Source organism: Chanos chanos, chromosome 2, assembly GCF_902362185.1.
Source record: "Chanos chanos chromosome 2, fChaCha1.1, whole genome shotgun sequence".
NCBI lineage: Eukaryota > Metazoa > Chordata > Actinopteri > Gonorynchiformes > Chanidae > Chanos > Chanos chanos.
In genome coordinates this window covers 12,675,724-12,695,875 of record NC_044496.1, presented here as the reverse complement: position 1 = coordinate 12,695,875, position 20,152 = coordinate 12,675,724, and the positions used below count along the sequence as shown (strand labels likewise).

The following is a 20,152-nucleotide window of genomic DNA, read 5'->3' as shown; positions in this document are numbered from 1 at the left end:
CAAACATTCAGATACTAATGGGGGGCTAATTTTTCTCATGTCGTGTATTTCACTGAGCACCAGACAGGACGCATCATAAGTTTGGGTCTAGTGCTTGCAGGAACATGGGTGAATTTCCCCTTAGCTGTCTCTCTCTCTCTTTCTCTCTCTCTCTCTCTCTCTCTCTCTCTCCCTCTCCCCCCACATGTTTGCTCCTCTCTGAGGGCCTAAGGAACAGAGGAGGCGGTGTGCTGTGTGTGAAGCGTAGATTAGGAGATGCCTTATCTTTCTCTCCTGCTGTGGGACTGATAGACCCCCAACCCCATCACACACCCACACTACCAGATACTGATGTTCTGCTCTGGACTGGGGGAAAGCAGGGGACAGTGACTGGTGGCCACTCTGAACCAACCTGTACAGAGACAGATTCAAGACTGTTTTTGCATCTGACAACAGTGAATCAATTATCACTGTAAGAAAGCAGAAACATTCTTGAAAAAGGGATTTGGATGAGAAGCTCTCTTCAGTTTTTTTTTTTTATTATTCTTTTCACTGCCTTTGTGGTTTCTTTTCTTTTTTTCCTGCCTCCCTTTACTTCTTGTTCATTTTTATTCTCACCTCACCCACTCTTCCTGCTTGTGGCATTCTCTTCTTCTCTCTCTCTCTCTCCCTTTCTCTCTCTCTCTCTCTCTCTCTCTTTCTCTCTCTAACTCTCCTTGTCCTGCTTTGCCTCATTCACATGATCTTGTGTTTGATGAATTCTACACTCTCGTCTCTTGATCAGAGAGAGTATGTCTCAGGCACGGGTCTGGTCTCCAGGGTCTTCAGACCTTTCAATCGCTGCCTGACTTATTTTGCACATCCACAGGGGCTGCTGTTTGCTGCTGCTGCCTCTGTCAGACAGGGGAGATCAGTCGAGCATAGATGTATATAAGCCGTAGTGTAAAAGCATCCAGTTTTGCTAGCGTGAGGCCATTTCACAGGACACAGCAATTGAATGTCTCCCGTAAAATACCACAGTATCTCAAATTAATTAGCTTCCAAAAGGCTATTTCTTTATGATAGATATATTCTTTTGTCTTTTGAGGGTGCTATGTGAGACGTATGTTGGGAAATGTGTGTGAGCTGATAGTTGTGAAGTGCTGTGTATTTTTAGATCGATGTCTGTCTGTTTTCTCAGTTGAGCGGTGGATACATCCCCCTAAGGGACCACACACCACCAAACCCATTTTATGGGGTGTCACAGTCTTCAGCACCTGTATTTGTGTGTGTGCGTGTACTTGTGTGTGTGTGTATGTGTGTGCGCGTTTGTGTGTGCGTGAGTATGTGTGTGTGTGTGTGTGGGTGCGCGCATTTGTGTGTGTGTGTCTCTGTTTGTGTGTTAGTATGGCTAAAACTCTATAATCCTTATGTTCTCCTTTCTGCATTTCTTAAATTGAAAGTGTTCCTTAGTAGGACGATACGGTTTTTGTACCAGCCCTCCCTCACTCCATCTGTCTGCTCTCGCTCTCCATCGTCTGCTCTCTCTCTCTCTCTCTCTCTCTCTCTCTCTCTCTCCCTCTCTCACTCTCTCTCTCACTCTCACTCTCTCCCTTTCACCATCCATATCCCTCTCTCTCCTCATCTGTGCTGATTAGTGTTTATTTGGCCTATTTGCCTGTGAGCATGCTTCTCTGTGTGCGGCTGTGATGTCACCGGGGCCTGACGCACACAGCTGAATGTGTGAGGCTGTTGGCTGGATCTGAACACTGAGATGGAGGAAAGAGAGAATGAGAGGAGAGGGAGAAAAAATGGGGTTGGGGGTTGGTATCTGTCTGTTTGTAGGTACAGTGCTGGATAATGGCATAGTGGTGCATGTCTGTCTCTCTCTCTCTCTCCCTCTCTCTCTCTCTCTCTCTCTCTCTCTCTCTCTCTCTCTCTTTCTCACACACACACATTTCCCCGCTGTGAGTTTCAACGTGTGGGTTTGGGTGCAAGACAGCCTTCAGGGCAAATAGTACTGCCAGAATACCCCCCCCCCTTCCCTCGTCCTCTCCCTCTTTAACCACCCCCCTTCTCCTCCCTCTATCCTCATCTTTTATCCTGTTTATCCTCATTTTTCCTATTTTACTACCTTATTCTCCTCACCCTCACCCTCTTTCTTTCCTTCCTGCTGTTTTCTATTCCACGTTGTAGCTTCCCAGCAGGTCATTAACTCCCCAACCCTTCTGCTTTAGTTATGGTAAAGTGTGCTATCACTGTCTGCCTGTGTGTGTGTGTGTGTGTGTGTGTGTGTGTTTGGCACCAAACAATTTCTGTAGCTTGCTCTGAGACCAACATGAAGTGGTGCTTAGAGACACAGAGTGAGCGGTCGAGGGATAGAACGGAGGGCTCACTCATTCCTGTGATGCGGAGAGGAAGTCAAGAATAAGCTCATATTGGGGTTTGCGTTTTCTTACACACATATCTGCTCTATTGTCAAGTTGCCCTTGAAGTTGTCTGTGTGTGGGGTGTCTGTATAGATGTCTGTGTGTGTGTGTGTGTGTGTGTGTATGTGTGTGTGTGGTGTCTGATTTCACTCAGTGAATGTCTGATCAGTACTGGGTTAAGGTGGCACCGTACCGTGTGGGTACAGATGCCTACGGCGCCTGGGCCAGACTTTTCTCATCATCAAGGCTGATGAATCAGCTGTCACTCAGGCGTGATTCCAATCTGCACAGAATGATTCTCGCGTGAAGAATCGGCACTGGACAGCCTTTCTCTCTCTCTCTCTCTCTCTCTCTCTCTCTCTCTCTCTCCTTCTCTGTCTCTCTCTCCCCCTTCCTCTTTTACTCTCTCCCTCCCTCAGTCCTCCCCCACTCTTTTTCCTCCTCCCTCTCTATCTCTCTCTCTCTCTTTCTCCCTCTCTCTCTCTCTCTCTCTCTCTCTCTCTATTCCTCCCTCCCTCCCTTTCTGGCTGTGTTGTAGCCTGGAGGGACTTCATTCTGCCCTCCTCCTCTACGCTCATCGTCGGCAGTGCATGAGAGAGGAAGAAAAAGGGAAGACGGGAGAGAGAGTGAGAGAGCGAGAGAGAGAGAGAGAGAGAGGAAGAGGGAGAGAGAGAGAGTGAGAGCTGTAGTGACAGAAGAAGAAAGCCTGTTCTCCTCAGATCCTGTGTGTGAGATGTGGGGATAAAGGCTGCTCCTGTGGACAGGGTTTTCTCTGTAGGATTATTCTATCTTCTTCTCACTCAACGGGAAAAACAAAATCGCATATCTCTTCTTCTTCCCTCATCCGCTTTGCTCCCAATGAGTGACTTCCGTATGTTTTTCTGACACTCTCTCTAACGTATCGGATCGCTGGATGAGAGGACGCTGGCTGACCCCTCATCTCTGACCTTCTGTTGGGGGGGGGCCTACTCTTTCTGACCGCTCTCTGACCTGTGAGACCACACACAAACAGAGGGGGGGGCTTTGTTCATCTGGACCTCGTGCGCTGTTAGCTTGGCAGAACCAGGCAGAGATGAGGGGCTGACGCTGAGTGGCTTCCCGACACACTTCTTTTCCTGCCAGGGTGACACCGGGGGTATACCCCCCACCCCCCATCACCCATACTCCTCCTGGATAGGACTACACTTTAAACATCTCATTTCCTCTTTACTGCAAAACATGACATTGTAACAGGAACCATGTTTGGACTTAAGGCACCACTGTATTACTTACCAGGTGAGCTGTCTTGAAGTAGACTCTGTGTGTGTTTGTGTGTGTGTGTGTGTGTGTGTGTGTATGTGTGTGTGTGTGTGTGTGTTCTATATTTGTGTGTATCTGTCCACATATGTGTTTATGTCTGTACACATTTGTACGTAAATGTGAGTTACTTGTGTGTAAGAGAGAAAGAAAATCCCCTGTTTAAAAAGCATGCAAGTTGCAGTTTTTTTCTGTTCTTTTCTTCTTCTTTTTTTTTTAACTAGGTCCAATTTAATTTTTATTCTCTTATGTGTTGTTGTCTGAAGGAGCTTTGGGCTGTTGTATTATTAGACTGAGTATGCAATGAGAGAACTCTGGCTCCCATTAGTGATAAGGAACAGCGGCTAGAGGTGGTTGTGTGTGTGTGTGTGTGTGTGTGTGTGTGTGTGTGTGTTATCGGACAGTAAGTGATGGAGCGTGTTTTATTGAGGTGGGGTGAGGTTACTTGCTGCCTGCGTTTAAGTGTGTCTCACGCCTCACTGAGCTCTGATTATGTAGAGGGCAGCCAAGCCATGACACACCACCACAAAGACACATGAGCAGAGTAAAGAGAGAGAGAGAGAGAGAGAGAGAGAGAGAGAGAGAGAGAGAGAGGGAGAGAGAAGGGGTGGGGGTGGATCAGTAGGGAAAGAAGGGGGAGAAAATGAAAAAGAGTGAATGCGTGCATGTGCAGAACATTATGCTGCTCTGATACATGGTATTTTCATAGCTATTTTTTTGGTTTATTTCATGTATGTTGGGAGCATAAACCTGAATGCATGATGTGTTTATTGTGATATGTGGGCATTTAGTGGTCCATCACGTCAGTCATCAACTCACTCATTAATGAGTTGATGATTTTTTAATATTGTTGTTTATTGTTTGTGGTGCATGTGCTTGTTGTTTTTGCCATACATTTTCTGGCCACTGACAGTGTGATTCTGTGAGTGTATAACTACATGCACAGGTCCTACAGAACAGAGCCAGGGGAATATGGGGTAAAGCAAAGAGCATCAACTCTCTCTCTCCCTCTCCCTCTCTCTCCCTATAGTGATCATTTTAAGTGATCTCAATGACATACAAGTTCAACAGGTCAACACCTTAAAGTGATGGGTGCACTGTTTTTTGTTTCAAACCATTATGATACCTCACCTGTCTATAATGCTGTAGATGTATCAGTGTTGTCTTAAAGCGCATGAGAGCCTTTTTGTAATGCTTATTGCAGGTTCTCATTGACTACAATGGTGTTTATATACATAAGTCATCCCTTTTTAGCTGGATGTTATGTGAGAGGATAAAGCACAGAGGCCCAGGTCAATAGGGGTGCAGAGGTACGGATTTAGTTGTTTTGTCGCGGAGGAAACAACTCAGATATGTTTATTACCCACTAATCGTGACTCTTAGTGTGAAAGAGCAGATGACAGGAAGCAGAGTACCGAGGCTGGTCTGTGCTTACATGTGATTGATGATTCTGCTGAGAACGGCAGGTTTTTAGCAGGGGCAAAGTGTGAGGGTTCAGGGCGCTTCAGAGCAGTTTAGGGCAGTAAAGGACATGGCAGTGAGATTGCAAAAGATGCCCTCTGACAGAGAGGCCGCTAAGCTGACACTTAGTGCTGATGAATTATTCATGATCACAGCCTGCAACATAGTCTGTTAAGACTGGGCCAAGAGTGAATGCTCATGATTATTAATGGACAAAGACAGATCTACTGCAGATACTCATACAGTATGGATGAAATGATGTAGATTCATGCTCAGCCCCCCCCCTCCCTCTTTTTCTTCTTCATCTCTCTCTCTCTCTCTCTCTCTCTCTCTCCCATCTGATGGATGGGGTTGTTGTAATGGAGATCCGACCACAGCTAAACTGTACTCCCCAACAGAAAGAGAGAGAGAGAGAGAGAGAGAGAGAGAAAGTGAGATGGACGGGGAAATGGGCAGTAGTTGAGTGAGGTTCCGTTTAGCCTGTGTAGTGTAGAGGGCTCCTCTGAGCTTTGACGGTTGCTAGCTGTCACTCTGGCCCCTGTAGGAATGTGCCCTGCCCCCTTTGACTTGCCTGCCCTCTGTGCCCTTGCTAGGCCTGGCAGGACTGGAGTGCCATGGGGATTAGGACTACTAGCGGAGGAGAAGTGGCAGCAGTCAAAGCCAGGGGTCAGTATGTCAGTCCTCTGTGGCTCAGCAATCAATCCACCAACACTCACTAGTCACTACTCTCCCAGGAGCCGCTCACTCCAAAGAGCTCCCACAAAAGAGCAAGCTCTGAGAGACCATCTAGAGTATACACTGGTTTAATACACTCGAAAAAAAGGAATCTTTGTGTCATTGAGTGTGCAGTGGAGTACAATGTGTTTTTGACCATATGCCTTTTTTGTTTGTGTATGTGTGTGTTTCTGTGTGTGTGTGTGTGTGTGTGTGTGTGTGTGTGAGAGTGTGGTGTGTGTGTGTGTGTGTGTGTATGTATGTGAATGTCTGGCATCTCTCCTCTCTCTATGTCTCTCTCTCTCTCTCTCTCTCTCTCACACACACACACACACACACACACAGACACTCACACACACACTCCCTCTATCTTCGTCATTCACGCACAGAATGAGCCCCCCGCCTGCCTTCCAGTCTTAACTGCCGTTGCCTTGGTGACAGTGTCAGACACATGCTAGTTTTTCAATGATTACTTGACAAGAAAAAAGGGGAGCATGAAAAAAGGAGAAGAGAAGAATGGAGAGAAGGGGAAGAGAAATTGCTGGCTGGCTGCAGCAGCCTAATTATTACTGTGAGAGAAGGGGGCGAGAGGGGTGGTGGGTGGCATTGATGTCAGTGCCCCACTGACAGACTTGTTTCATTCGCTAAGCCACAAGACAGGAGAGGACCACTCTGAGGCGTCTCAACCAATGAGCCTTCTCTCTGATCTCACAAGAGCTACACAAAATGGAGGATGCACAGTGACCTCACATGAGCATACAACAGAGCATTTCACTTCTCAGCTCTGTGTGTGTGTGTGTGTGTGTGTGTGTGGGTCTCTCTCTCTTTCTCTCTTTCTCTGTGTGTCTTTCTCTGTGTGTGTGTGTGTGTGTGTGTGTGTGTGTGTGCGCGCGCATGTGTGTGTTGATCCCCAATATCATGAGTGCATGAGGGAGTACTGCAGTCAACACATGCGCACGCACACACACACACGCACACACACACACACACACACACACACACACACACACATACACAAACATATTATTTCAGCCACAACACCAGCTGACACAAAGAGTTTTTTTTTTCAGGTGCAGGGATCTTTCTACCCTGTCTAATGCCCTCCTCTTTCTCCTTTTTTTCTCCTTTTTTGAGCCCAGTGTACAGTCTCCAGGGAGTATGAGAGTGTGTCAGACTCAGTGTGTTCTCCTTCCCTGTGGGTTTGTTTAGCCTGAGGGTACTCATGGGAACAGTGTGCAACAGGTCAGACAAGTTATTAACTGTTACTCAACAAGAGAAAAGAAAAAAAAAGAGACAATGGTAAAATAGCTCCTAGTAACAAGCATCAAATCATTATGACAGCACTCACTGTAATCAGTGAGAAAACATATGTCTTGATCATGCAGTTTCCACGTGCATCAGCCTGTGAGAATGTGAATTGATGGACATGTTTTTGGTTTTTTTTCTTGTTTCTGCGTGCTTTTAGAATTAAAAGTACACACAAGTAGCCACACATTCATATGAAGAGTGATGAGGTGCTGTTTGTATTTTGAGTCAAAAGCAGGATCGTGGTAGAAATTATCTTGGAAGTTATCTTTAGTATATCATACTAAATCATCTGTGACATGGGGCAAGGCGGGGCATAGACATACCATGACCTTAACATACACTCAAAATATAAACAATATCTTTGTCACAAGCTAAACAAGGCTTACACTCACCCCTGGCCCCACTGACAGCTCAAATACTGGTCTTATGCATTAATGAGAAGAACAAGAGAACAGAATGCTGTGAGACACTCTGTGACATTGTGTATGCTCTGCTCCAGACTTTACCCCTGTTTTCAGGGCTTTTCTGTAGTGTGAATCGTTCTGTGGTATTACTAGTTACTAGTATGACTGACGGTTGGAGTTGTCCTCTCTGGAGCGATAACATTGTGTATAATAAGTTCATCTCTGTCTGTCTTGTCCTGTTTCTTATTTGCTGTTTCCCTCTCGTACAAAATATATGTATATATATATATATATATATATATATATATATATATATATATATATATATATAGATAGATAGATAGATAGATAGATAGATATAGATATAGATATAGATGTATAGATATAGATATAGATATATATATATAGATATATATATAGATAGATAGATATACATATATAGATATAGATCTATATAGAGAGAGAGAGATAGATATATATAGATAGATAGATAGATATATAGATATATATATAGTGTTTCTATAAATATTTAGAAACACTATTTTAGAAAGTGAAAGTGACTCTTTGTTTTGACTTGTGTTAATCAGTAAGAATGATCAGAGCTTGTTTAGATATCAGAGGCTCTGAATTTGGGGTTGTAAGTGTTGAAAAGGCCTCAAACCGTTTGCAGGTCAAAATATTTAGTCAGCAGGACTTAAAGATACTGTGGTGAACTGATGAAAGGAAGGTGCCCGTAGGGGTCAGAGGATGTCTAACAGAAAACTACAGGAATGGACTCATGGTGTCAGCTTGCCAACAGATTCTGTTTAGAACCTTTATGATCATTTCCCCTATCTCTTTCTCCCCTTTTCCCTCTCTCTCTCTCTCTCTCTCTCTCTCTCTCTCTCTCTCTCTCTCTCTCTCTCTCTGTGTTTTTCTGGACGCTGCTATGTTTATAAAGCAGTCTTGTGAAGCTGCTTTCTGAGACACTGGGGTAACAATAAAGAATAGAGATTGATTAGGCTGTTAACTCGGGGCTGAACGGCTCTGCCTCTGAGTGCAGCTGTAAAAGACTCTGGCTTGCCCGAAGCATCTGGTCAGGGGTCGGTTTGGCAGGTGGCAGAGCCCTGGACAGAGTCATAAAAAAACCTATGTCTGAACCTTACACCGCCTGGCCCCCTCGCTGCCTGCGTTCTCGTAAAGTACAGCCTGTTCGGGGCACGCGGGAGTCGCTCGCCACACCTGTGCCACCGTGCTAAGCTGGAAGGAGTCCCATAATACAACAACATCATGGCAAAATTCTGGCTCTCATCTTTGCCAACAGGTGCAGTGAGACAGAGAGGAGCACGAGCCATCATGAAAACAGACCCAGATGATTTATGGCTGCTTTTCAGCTTCACTGTCTCTTATGGGCCTTCTCACCGTTTCTTAACAGGCTGTTTGCGTCCCCTTTTTTTTTCAGCCTCTTTTGTTCTGTAATGTTGTGCGTGTGCCAGCTGCAGCTGCTTTTGAACAGAGACGATGCTGCAGCAGGGTTAGAGTGAGACCTCACCGTTCTGTCACTGTGTAGTGTTATGGCCACCTCTGTGTACTACACAGCAGATAAAGAGAAAGAGCGAGAGAGCGGGAGAGAAGGACACCGAGAGTGGGTTGAGGGCGGGGGTAGGGGGTCGAGGTGGGTTCTTGCTCTGCCATTGTACTGTAGTCATTACAGCCTTGAACCATAGCACAGTGTTAATTGCCCTTATTCTGTTCTGTCACAGCGAATCTAATTAAATTGGCTATTAGGAGAGAATTCAGAGGTATGTCTGACCATACCACAGATGACTTATCATCTTTGTTCAGACTCAGAGGTCCAGGTCAGTAAGTGTATAAGTGTATATGTGTCAGTAAGTGTATATATGTTCTCTGGATGCAGAGGTGTGTGTCTACGCGAGAGAGGGAGACTTAGAGAGGTTTATGCTGGCTGCGGGAACACTGCTAGGCTATGTATTTCAGGATGCAAACGAGGAGAGTGCAACAGTCAGCGATGTTTATTTTTGACCCTTGTTCTAAGTGGAGCCGTGTTAGGTGAGGGTTTGTCGTTAACCTTTGCATTGATTCGTAACTCGAGTTAAAGGGCACCTTGGGCTCTGGTTTATGGAAGTGTTGACGCCGCAGTCAGACATGTCCTTCACAGAGTGAAAGGGTATCACTTAGTGCATGCACCCCCTTACCCCACCCCACCCCCCCCCCCCCCACCAGCTTGCTCTGTTCCAAATTTTCAGGGCCATTTTCAGGGCCGGTATGCCTTTCATAACTGTAGTACAGCACCTCTGATCATTCAGTGCCATCCAATCTAATTAACTCTATTTTTTTAGCCTCTCGGGACAGTGTTACTTTTGCTGTTCATTGCTGACCACCAGCCTCAACTGATCCAGTGTTTTAATGGCTTTTGATTTATGATGACTGAAGAAGTTTTACCTCTTTGCTGAGCACGCTTTCTCAATGGGGGTTCTAGTCCAGTAAGGCCGAGAGATCCTCTCTCTCTCTCTCTCTCTCTCTCTCTCTCTCTCTCTCTCTCTCTCTCTCTTCTCTGGCAGAGAGCTCAAAGGCTCACCACTGGAGATCAGCTGACAAATTAGGCCTGGCTTTAACTATCCACTCATGTAAGGGCTTCTGCCTGATCGTCAGCGATTGATCCAGAATACTCCCTCCTCAGTTAAGCGCACATGAAACATGAGGGGGGAGAAGAGAGGGAAAGGGCAGGAGGGGAGTTGTGGGCTAATCCATACACACTCCTTTCTGTAATTAGGACCAAATGCCAGGAATGGAGTCTGCTGCCACCCACAGAGCAAGGAAATGGAGATTTCAGGATTTTTCCTTTTTCTTAAGCAAAATGGTAACTGGCGAGTCATTTGAAGGGAGATTGGTTTGAGTGCCTAGGCTTCAAAGTACCTTAAAATAGAAACAATCTTTCTCTCTCTGCCTCTCTGCCTCTCTCTCTCTCTGCCTCTCGCTCTCTCTCTCTCTCTCTCTCTCTCTGTCTCCCCTGCAGAGTACTTAGAGGCCTGTAAATGTGATGTTCCCATTATTTTATCTGTCTTTTTATGCCTTTGTGGCGGATGCTTGCTTAATGTGGGTGCATCTGCCTGCTGACAGGCCGCCTATGTGTGGGGAAGAAGTCCTGTTTTCCGCTCGCTCTCCCTGTCTTCCCAGTGAGAGGCAGGCATGTGGCAATATTGCTATGGGAGAGAAGACTGTTAGATTGACTGTAAACATCTCTCTCCACATCCTCCCTGTTAATTCTTTAAATGTAAAATTGTCTTTAACTGTAACTGTGTAAAAATGTACTATGAGTGTTCAATCTCTTATCTGTGGGTTAATAGAAAAGCCTACTCATGCATTTTTATGTGTTTGTATTTGTGTGTGTGTATCTATGTATATGTTTGTGTGTTTAGTGTTCTGTGCCAGAGGCTGTCTGTTCCTGTGTGTGTGTGTGTGTGTGTGTGTGTGTGTGTGTGTGTGTGTGTGTGTGTGTGTGTGCATTTTCCCAGTATGGTTGGAAGCCTTTGGTGCTCAGTTCAGACTGTTTTATGCATCCATGCCCTCTTTACAAGCTTTGCCTTTCTGACATTTCCAGCCCTCACAGACATGTAAATGAATGGTAGGAGACACATTAAGAGTGTGCCTCCTAGTTCTCTGATCATTTTCTTTAAAGATCGAGCATGACTTCAGGCAAGTGCACTCTCTTCTTCTCTCTCTCTCTCTCTCTCTCTCCCTCTCTCTCTGTCTCTCTCACACACACACACACACACACACACACTCTCTCTCATGTAGTTTGAAATCAGTGGTCTGTTACAATTAATATAGCTTGTATAGCTGCCAGTCAGCAACATGCAATTCTGAATCTAACATGTGTCTCTCACTGGTCAGAGTGCTCAGGCCGGCTGTTATTGGTAGAAGATGTTTTTGTGGTGAAATTAGATGATGAGGACAGTGAAGATTACTGCTCCATCAGCATGTGTTTATTAAGGGTTCAAGGCAGTACGAGGAGCAAATATCAAAGTGAGAATGAGGCTGTGTGTTTATTGACCTGGACTGCGTGATGAGATAGATGTTTTAGCTGCTATAAGGCTGTTTATATGGATTTACGGGTAATCAGGGACTGCAGCTGTCAACATCGGGGAAAACTGATCTCAGAAATGAAAAGGAGCTCTAAAATCCCCCCAAGAGCACTGCAAACATGCCGCGCAGAGAGCGCACACAGAGAGTCAGGAAGACGCTCCAGCTCATCTATTTCTCTGCATGCGTTTGGTCTGGCCTGCGCTGTGCTCTGTGGTCACTTATGTCTGCGGAACCAGCGGAGAGAAGAGACGGGAGATGTGGGGGTACAAAGGCAATCTGCTCATGGGCAGTCTTCCAGTGCTGGGATGTGTGTGAGTGTGTTATTGAGTGGGGAAGGGGGTGTGGTGGTAGGGTTGGGGGGGGGGAGCTCCGTATGGAGAGCATGGTCCGTTGGCCAGTGCAGGGGCAGCGTAGGCACTGAGGTCTTGGGCTGCTCTGCTGGCCTGGCGTGGGCATGCTGGGTTTGGGCACGACCGAGGATGGGCTGAGGGGTTGGTGGGGGGGGGGGGGGGGTACAGGGACAGATTTGGGTTGGCATTGCCAGCACTGCCAGCTCTCGCCTCAGTGGGGAGTGGCGGGAGAAAGCTGGCAGGCAGGAGACGGGCATATGGAGGGCAGGTCGGCATTTTGGCTGGCGCTGTGGCGGGCACCTGCAGCAAGGCCGGGCACTGCCAGGAGTGGCCACACCCCACTGCCAGACTCCATTTTAGCTCATATTTTTTTTTCCCCATCACCCCCCCCCGTGTTCATTATTGGCCCACCAGCGTCGCTCACAGCCTGAGGGGAGGCACACAAACGCAGTGTGTAGTCTCTCTATCTCTACCTTTGATTTCCTCCTATTTCGTACTCTATTTCTTTTCTCTCTAACACTCCTCCTCACTGCCTCCCTCTCTCTTCTTGTTTTCTCACCCCCTCCCTCACTCTTCCTCCCCACTTGCTTTCACACATCCCCAGCCTTGCGGCATTCGCAGCTCTTGAACTGTGGATTAGTTGCACTCCTCCGTTGATGCAACTAAACGGGTGACTCAATGAGTTAAAATGAACAAGCGAAACAAAGCCTGATTCTTTGGCATGCTTCATATGACTATCACTCCACTTTCTTTTTTTGTGTCTTTCTTCCTTTCTTCCCTTTCATTGTCCTTCTTGTACATCTCTCTCTATCTATTGTTCTCACTCTTTGCTCTCCTCTTGTATTCTCTCCAAGGTTAATAGATCAGTCCCTTTGTTAATCACAAGGCGAGGTCAGGCACTACACCTTGACTAGTTCATCTTTTCCCTAAGGTGAAGCATGTCTGTGTGTGCGTGTGTGTGTGTGTGTGTGTGTGAGTGAGCGAGCCGGCACAGGCTTTGTGTCCTTCTTTATAAATATGTGTGTTCGCAAGTTTGTATTTATTTATTCTGTTGACTCTCCTAAGTGTAGCTTACTATGCATCAGAAGTTTACGCATATTGATCTTGGTATATGTGAGAAAGTGTATATATGCACATGTTTGCATGTGTGTACAAACCATACATTTGCATCTGTATGTGTGTGTGTGTGTGAGAGAGAGAGAGAAAGGCAGTGTGTATTAGACATTTGAGACAGTGCATGTAGATCTTGCATGGATCCAGTAGTTCTGCTAACAAGGAAACTAAATACAGTAGACGACTGTGGTTTCACTTCTCAACACTCAGAGAAAAGAGAAGGTGAATGGTTCTGAACTTGACCTTTCTTGCCATCAAAAATAAACTCTTTCAAAGCACGTACTACTTGTTTTAGCAGATGAGACAAAGAAAGAGAAAAGGCAAATAAATAAATAAATAAATAAGGCATCTTGAAAGCATTTGTTAAATCTCAGGGCCAACAATGTAAAAAAGGAAAAAAACAAAAAAACAAAAAAAAACACAAACAAACAAAAGAGGCAGTGTTTAATTGGAAAGAACTGCTTTGTTACTAATGAGCTGTTAATTGGCTTTTGTACTCCGCTCTCCCACTGTTCTTCTCATGGTTCCATATTCATTTTCCTGTGTTAACGAAAAATAAACACACAAAGAGGTTGGGTAAAGAAAGAGGAGCAAACATTTTCACCTGTAGAGTAAGGATAGGAGCGAAGTATCTCGCTGTTTCAAATGATAACAGCTTAAACAGCATTTAGAATGAACCACCCATTCACAGCACTGACAAATGCAGAGACTGTACACAGTCCATTAAAGCTCAAGCAAATGCCATGTCATCTCATAAAAAAAAGCAAAAACAAGCATTAAATACTCTGCTTAATTACATGAAATATTCATCAACCTCTTTTGAGTGAAATGTTTCTAATCATGTCAAAGTCTAACCCCTAAAAGCGCAGGAAGGGAAATCTTCCTTAATGTGTCATCTCAAGTACTGCTGTTCAGTAATGTGTCCTGTCACTGTGTGTTAGCTGCTCATTCAGAAGAGCGAACCGATCAAAGTCCCCATGAAGTCAGTGTCTCTTAAATGGAGTTGCTCCCACCTCCAGATGGCAGTCACACAGACTCAGCGGAGAGCATGGCATTGCCGTGGGCCTGCTGAGATGGTGAGGGGGCTAAAGGAGCTGGGAGGACGGAACGGGACAGGACGGAGGATTGAGCCGTGGGGCTCGCGCGGAAGACTTTCCGATTGGCCGGTGTACTCGCTTGCGTGAAGCGACCCTCCCCGTGCCAGGCGTAGTGTGGGCGGCTCCCTGCTGCTGCCGCTCAGAGGAGCAGCTGTTAAGGTGGGCAGGATGGTAGGGGGGGAAACTGGGCAGCGTGTTTTGGCTGAGTGGCCTGGCACAGATGTGGGGGGAGCCAAAGGGCAGCAGCCCCGTTAAGCTCCTGTCAGTCTGGGTTTGTTCCGACTCAGCTAAACCCCTCCTGCAGGATCCTGGCTGGAGGATTTGTAACACTGTGTTAGCGACCTCATCTCTGACACACACTCACTTACAAACAGATACACACACGCACACGCACGCACACGCACACGTGCACGCACGCACGCACACACACACACACGAGGTAACTGAAGCATGTGTGTGTGTAAGAAAGTGTGTGTGTACGTGTTTGTGTGTGCGTGTTTGTGTATGCGTGTGTGTGTATGTATGCGCTGCTTGTCTTTCTCCTTACACTCTTCTCTGTGGCTGCTTATAAGATCGTGGCTTTACATTACACAAGCACAGTGATTTCTTGCAGTTGCTGTAATGAGACCACACTGCTCTTTAAGTGTGGTGTCAGGTTTGTTAAGAGTACTGCAGGCCTTGAAATGGTCTCACCAGTCTCTCACCAGCAATACAGACCTTTTATGGCTCTGCCTCTTTTCCTTAAGTGAGACGCATGATCATGGCACAGATGGCAGATGTTACTCCAAGTGAAAACGAAATACAGGCAGTAAAATTTGCCAGAGTTAATTTCTCTCCCCCCGAGGTGAGATCCCACTCTCCTCTCCTCAGTTCCACATACACCATCTGCACGCGAAAACTACTCACCCAGCATCCGCTACTCGCTGTTAAAAAGCTATGCAGGGTTAGGCCGTGCATGCATAAGCGTGAGAGATAGAAAGTCTTCTCTGCTTCTTTCTAGGCTGCATTATTCAGTTATAAAATCTCTTTTTCACAGATGGTAAACAGACATTCAGTACTGTGACTCAGTACTGTCTAATGATTTGATAGATAGATAGATAGATAGATAGATAGATAGATAGATAGATAGATAGATAGATAGATAGATAGATAGATAGATAGATAGATAGATAGATATTGTTGTTGCCCTCTCTCAGTGTTTTTGAGAGAGGCTGTATGGTGGGTGTTGTGGTGATTAGAACAGGCAGGCAGGGTTTGACTGGCTGCCTTGATCACTGTTATTCATTAACCTCTGGGGCTTATGGGTAGACAACACTACGCTGCTTTGTCTTCAAGGGGTGAGGTCAAACGCCATATCCCATCATTAAAGCCACATTGCAATAGCACAGAACTAGTCATGACCCTACTGTCTCATCCACCATGAAGCACAGTCTGCCCTCTGGGCAAGAGAGAAGGAGAGAAGAACAGAGAGAGAGACAGAGAGGGAGAGAGAGAGAGAGAGGGAGAGAGAGAGAGAGAGGGAGAGAGAGGGAGGGAGACAAAGAGTGTGTCCTGTGATGAAGTGGTGGTTTGTGCAGGAGTAATCATCTCTTAGCTCGACCAGCACTGCAGTATACACACACTAATTTGTGAGCGGAGAAGGCTCACGTTGAGCACATATCTAACAGCAGAAAACCACAGCATGTTACCTCTACGCTCTCCTCCATTCTTCTTCTGATGTTCACGCCTTCCAGTTATCTTTCTTCTTGAAGAAGACGACCATGAAATCCTCACATTTTCCAGGCTTTTTTAACTGTTTTGGGGCTCCTGCTTAGCCTGGCCATTATCCCTCTAAGTCCCGTGTATTCTCTCTGGAATGAAGAGCTTTAGTTTCTCTTTATCGCCTTACTGTGTGCGGCTGGAGCTGTTCAGCTTTGGAGGAACAAATGGAGGGAAAGGCTTTGTTTATTGCATGAGACTAGGGTGTCATCACACACTAATACACACACACACACACACACACACACAAACACACTCATGAACATACAACGCATTGTTGAATTCCTGTTTCAAGACTGTAGATCCTGTTTCAAGGTTAAGCAAAACCACATTTCCCATCACACCTTTTTTTTCCTGACACAGCTCTTACACAATAGAACATGTTGATTCTAAATAATATTTGTAGCCTACAGGGCACCAAAACACTCAGGTGTTGTTCTCATCATCTGCCATTTCATACCATCTGTCAACATCATATCAGTCTCTTCTGGTTGAAGAGATGGAGAGGAAAGAGAGAAAGAAAGCATGGGGACAATTTTAAAGGCAACGTCTTCATCTAGATCCATTAACTATACCTTTTCTACAAAGCCAGTCTCATTTCTATTGATCATCAGCTGCTTTTGTTCACTATCTTTTCACCCATCTCTAGAGCTCTGCGGGTGATATGAAATAAACTCATGCAATTCAGATTTCGCGAGTGTCATTCCATTTTCATTTCTGGCATCTCAGTACCTGATCCTGGCAAAGAGAAAAATCACAATTATTCAATAATTGTGGCGAACTCTAATGTATTCTTAGAAGTTTCTGTTCTTATTTTAGAGACAGAACACGCAGGTTGGATTACTGATTACACTACAGCTGTGAAATGTACCTCCCTTACCATCCCATGCTGCCCCTGAGTGCCCAAGCGCTTTAGAATGGGGGAAAAAGAGCCGAATCCGCACAATTTGTAAACACGCACTTTTTTCCTGCTTTTGCTCATGCTGTCTCATTTTCCCTCATGATGTCTTCTTATTCTTTCCTTTCTCAATTCTCTCGTTTTTTTCTCATTACTGCTCTATGTTACGCCTCTCTAACTAACAAAGTCACTACATCTGTTCCAAGTGGTCTAGAGTAAAGACTGGAACTCAGGCTGGAATGGTACAAGATAGTACAGGAATAGTACATGCTGCAGTAGTACAGGATAACCTCTAATGAAGCTTAGGTGTGGCTGAATCTCAATGACAATGTTCTGTATAAATGTTCATAATGAGAGTCTGCCATCCTAATCTCTCTGTTTAGCTTTTGTAATTCATGAAAGCCTTCCTTTTGGTGTTTGTTTAGATTGATCCACATCTGATGCTGTAGATGTCAGAGGCTTTTCTTCCAGTATCAAAGGATATTTTCTAAAGGGTCACTTGGTAATTGATAATGTCTGACTGTTTCCATTCTTCTCTTTGTTTGAGAGTGAAATGTAGTTGACACTGCTGTCTGACACACTAGTAGAATTTTTGCACAAAATTACACATTCTGCACAGCTCATAGAGAGATACAGAGGGACTGAATGAGAATATATGATGATATGCTTTAACTCTGAAGCATTGTATATAATGCAGCAGTGAATGTGTCAGACTATAGGGAGTAGGAATGAAGACACTGAGTTAATTTGGCAGTGTAAAGTTGGGTGAATGGAGTGAAGGAGAGTATACATGTCAGTGCTGGTTAAACAGAGCCTGAGAGAGTAAAAGAGAGGGGGGGGGGGGGGGGAGAGGTCTGGGTGGTTTTGTTAAATGCACTAAATAACATCAGAGACAGCGGCTAAATGGAAATCAATGTGATTAGTCCATTAGTGTGGGCTTGAACTTGCCGAGCCTTTTTAAACATCTCTCTCCCCACCCCCCTCTCTCTCTCTCTCTCTCTCTCTTTGTGTTGTGCTCTGCCAAGCCTGACTCTCTATCCATCATTATTTCTGTCTCTCTTCCACAACCTTTTACCCTTTCCCTGTTTCCCCGTATCCTCTGTTTTTTAATCCTTTGACCCATCTGGGTATTTTGATTATTTCTTATCCAGTGATTGTTTTTATTCCGTTGACGTATGTCGCTAACGCATTTTAGAGCTGTTATGAAATATTTGAAAGATATCACTGATTTTACAGTATTAATAAAGGATGGAGTATGGATAATAGTATGGATATAGTAATCAGTATATATATTTTCCTGCTCTCTCTTTACTGCTTTGTCTTATCTGTATTGTGTCAATAATCGCCTTAATTTGAACAATTAAGTCTTCTGTGAAAGATTATGCAGTTAGTGGTAAATTATAATTAAACAAATAATTGGTTTGGCCAAGGCTGTTCTGTGTCTTCAGCCAGCCATCTGTTATGGGGCTGGAGCAAGGGGAGGGATCTGCAGGAATGGAGACATTCTTACCCAGTTATTAGTGTTTTTATTCACCACAAACACACACACACACACACACACACGTTAACACACACACGGACATGGGCGCGCGCACGCCCATGCACGCACGCAAACACACATGTGCGCGCACACACACTTGCATACACGCACGCACAAACACACACATGTGCACACACATGCACATAAACACACAAATGTGCACGCACAAGCTCTCACACACGCACGGACAAACACACACATGTGCTCATACACAGTCAGACACACACACACACGCATGCACATAGAGCAGACCACAAAGACAGTAGTCTGAGCTCCACCCCGTCATATAACTCTCCAGTTCCTCTGTTCTTCCAACTTATCCAGTACCTATGTGTGCTCATCTGTAAAACGAACGAACGCATGCACGCACGCAGATACACACAGAGCCTCACTTATGGAGGACAGAGGTAGAGTAATGGAGGAGTGTTTACTCTTAGCATGGAGAACGTGACCTTGTTCCATTCTGGACTGGGTGTTCACATGATAAAGATCCCACTGAAAACAGAAAAGTGAAAACAGCAGTGTCTCGTTTTTTTTTTTTGTTGTTTTTTTTCAGAGAAGATAAAGGGATTTGCGATCGAGGCAGATGTTTTGGAGTTTATTGACACGGCCTGTTTTTTGTTTTGGTCTTGCCATAAATGGTGAGGCTTAACTGCTGGTGATTAGGTTGTAATGCTTGCCAGCATATGCTGCTGGGCCTTGGTCATTTTTGCCGCCTCTTAGCGAACAGATTCGGAACACAATAGAGTCCATCGCTATTGTTGTGCTCAGCATTGTTTCTAAAGGGGGGAAAAAAAGAGATGAAGAGAGAAAAGAAAGACAAATATGGGTATGGGACACAATATGGGGAGTCCATTTTGGAAAAGCCTGTCTGTATGAGTGAGTATGCATGTGTTAATGCATGTGTTAATGAATGGGAAAAAAATGCACCTACATGTAGAGCTGTATTTCTTGGTAAATTCTGGGTTATGTCAAATGAATATGAACTCATACATTCATTTGTCTTTATGTGAAAATAGTATAATACCCCAATCCCCATTATCAGAGCTGAGTGTTTGAGAAAGAGACCCTGATGAGAGCTGAAGACTACAGCTCTTCTCTACCTCTTAGAGCACTCAGGAGATGGGCATTGATTACAAGTGCCTTCATTCCCCATTATATTTTTCTTGCTTTTCCTTTCTTTCTAGGAGAACTGAGAAATGCTTAGCTGCATCAAATTTCAATGCCTCTTATCTTGATCACACATTGATGCCAAAACAATCCTTTCAAAATGTGTGTGTGTGTGTGTGTGTGTTATCAGTGTAATAAGAACATGTTGATTGGTTTTTTGTTTTTTTTTTGCTAAGGAATAGGACAAAATCTACTCCTTGAAACTCAAATGCATACCTAATGGAAATGTCTCTTTTCGTATCTGCTGTCTGCTTGTCTGAGTGTGACCCAATAACCCGTTCAAGAAAATCAAGCCTAGTTCTATCTGTTGGGCTGCACTACTACAGCATACTACAGTTACCTGTATCGTCTGTCATCTCACTGACAAAGAATAATACAGGTAACTCGGTGTTTAGGGTTTTGTCTGTGCCTTTTAATGAAAGACAGATTGGGGGGTTCCAGCCCAGTGTCTGACAGCGTCCCTGTACACAGAGCTCAGGATCCTGTTGGCTTCTCTGTCTGCGTATCAGTCATACAGTAAAATATCCATTATGATAATGTGGTCAGGGCCGGTAATGATCAGAACAGACG

General features: G+C 44.9%; 1 protein-coding gene across 1 annotated transcript in view; it reads left to right on the top strand.

The window, feature by feature from the left end:
- gse1b (Gse1 coiled-coil protein b) overlaps positions 1 to 20,152 on the top strand; it is a 174,305-nt gene that overhangs the window by 109,597 nt on the left and 44,556 nt on the right. The window lies entirely within an intron of this gene.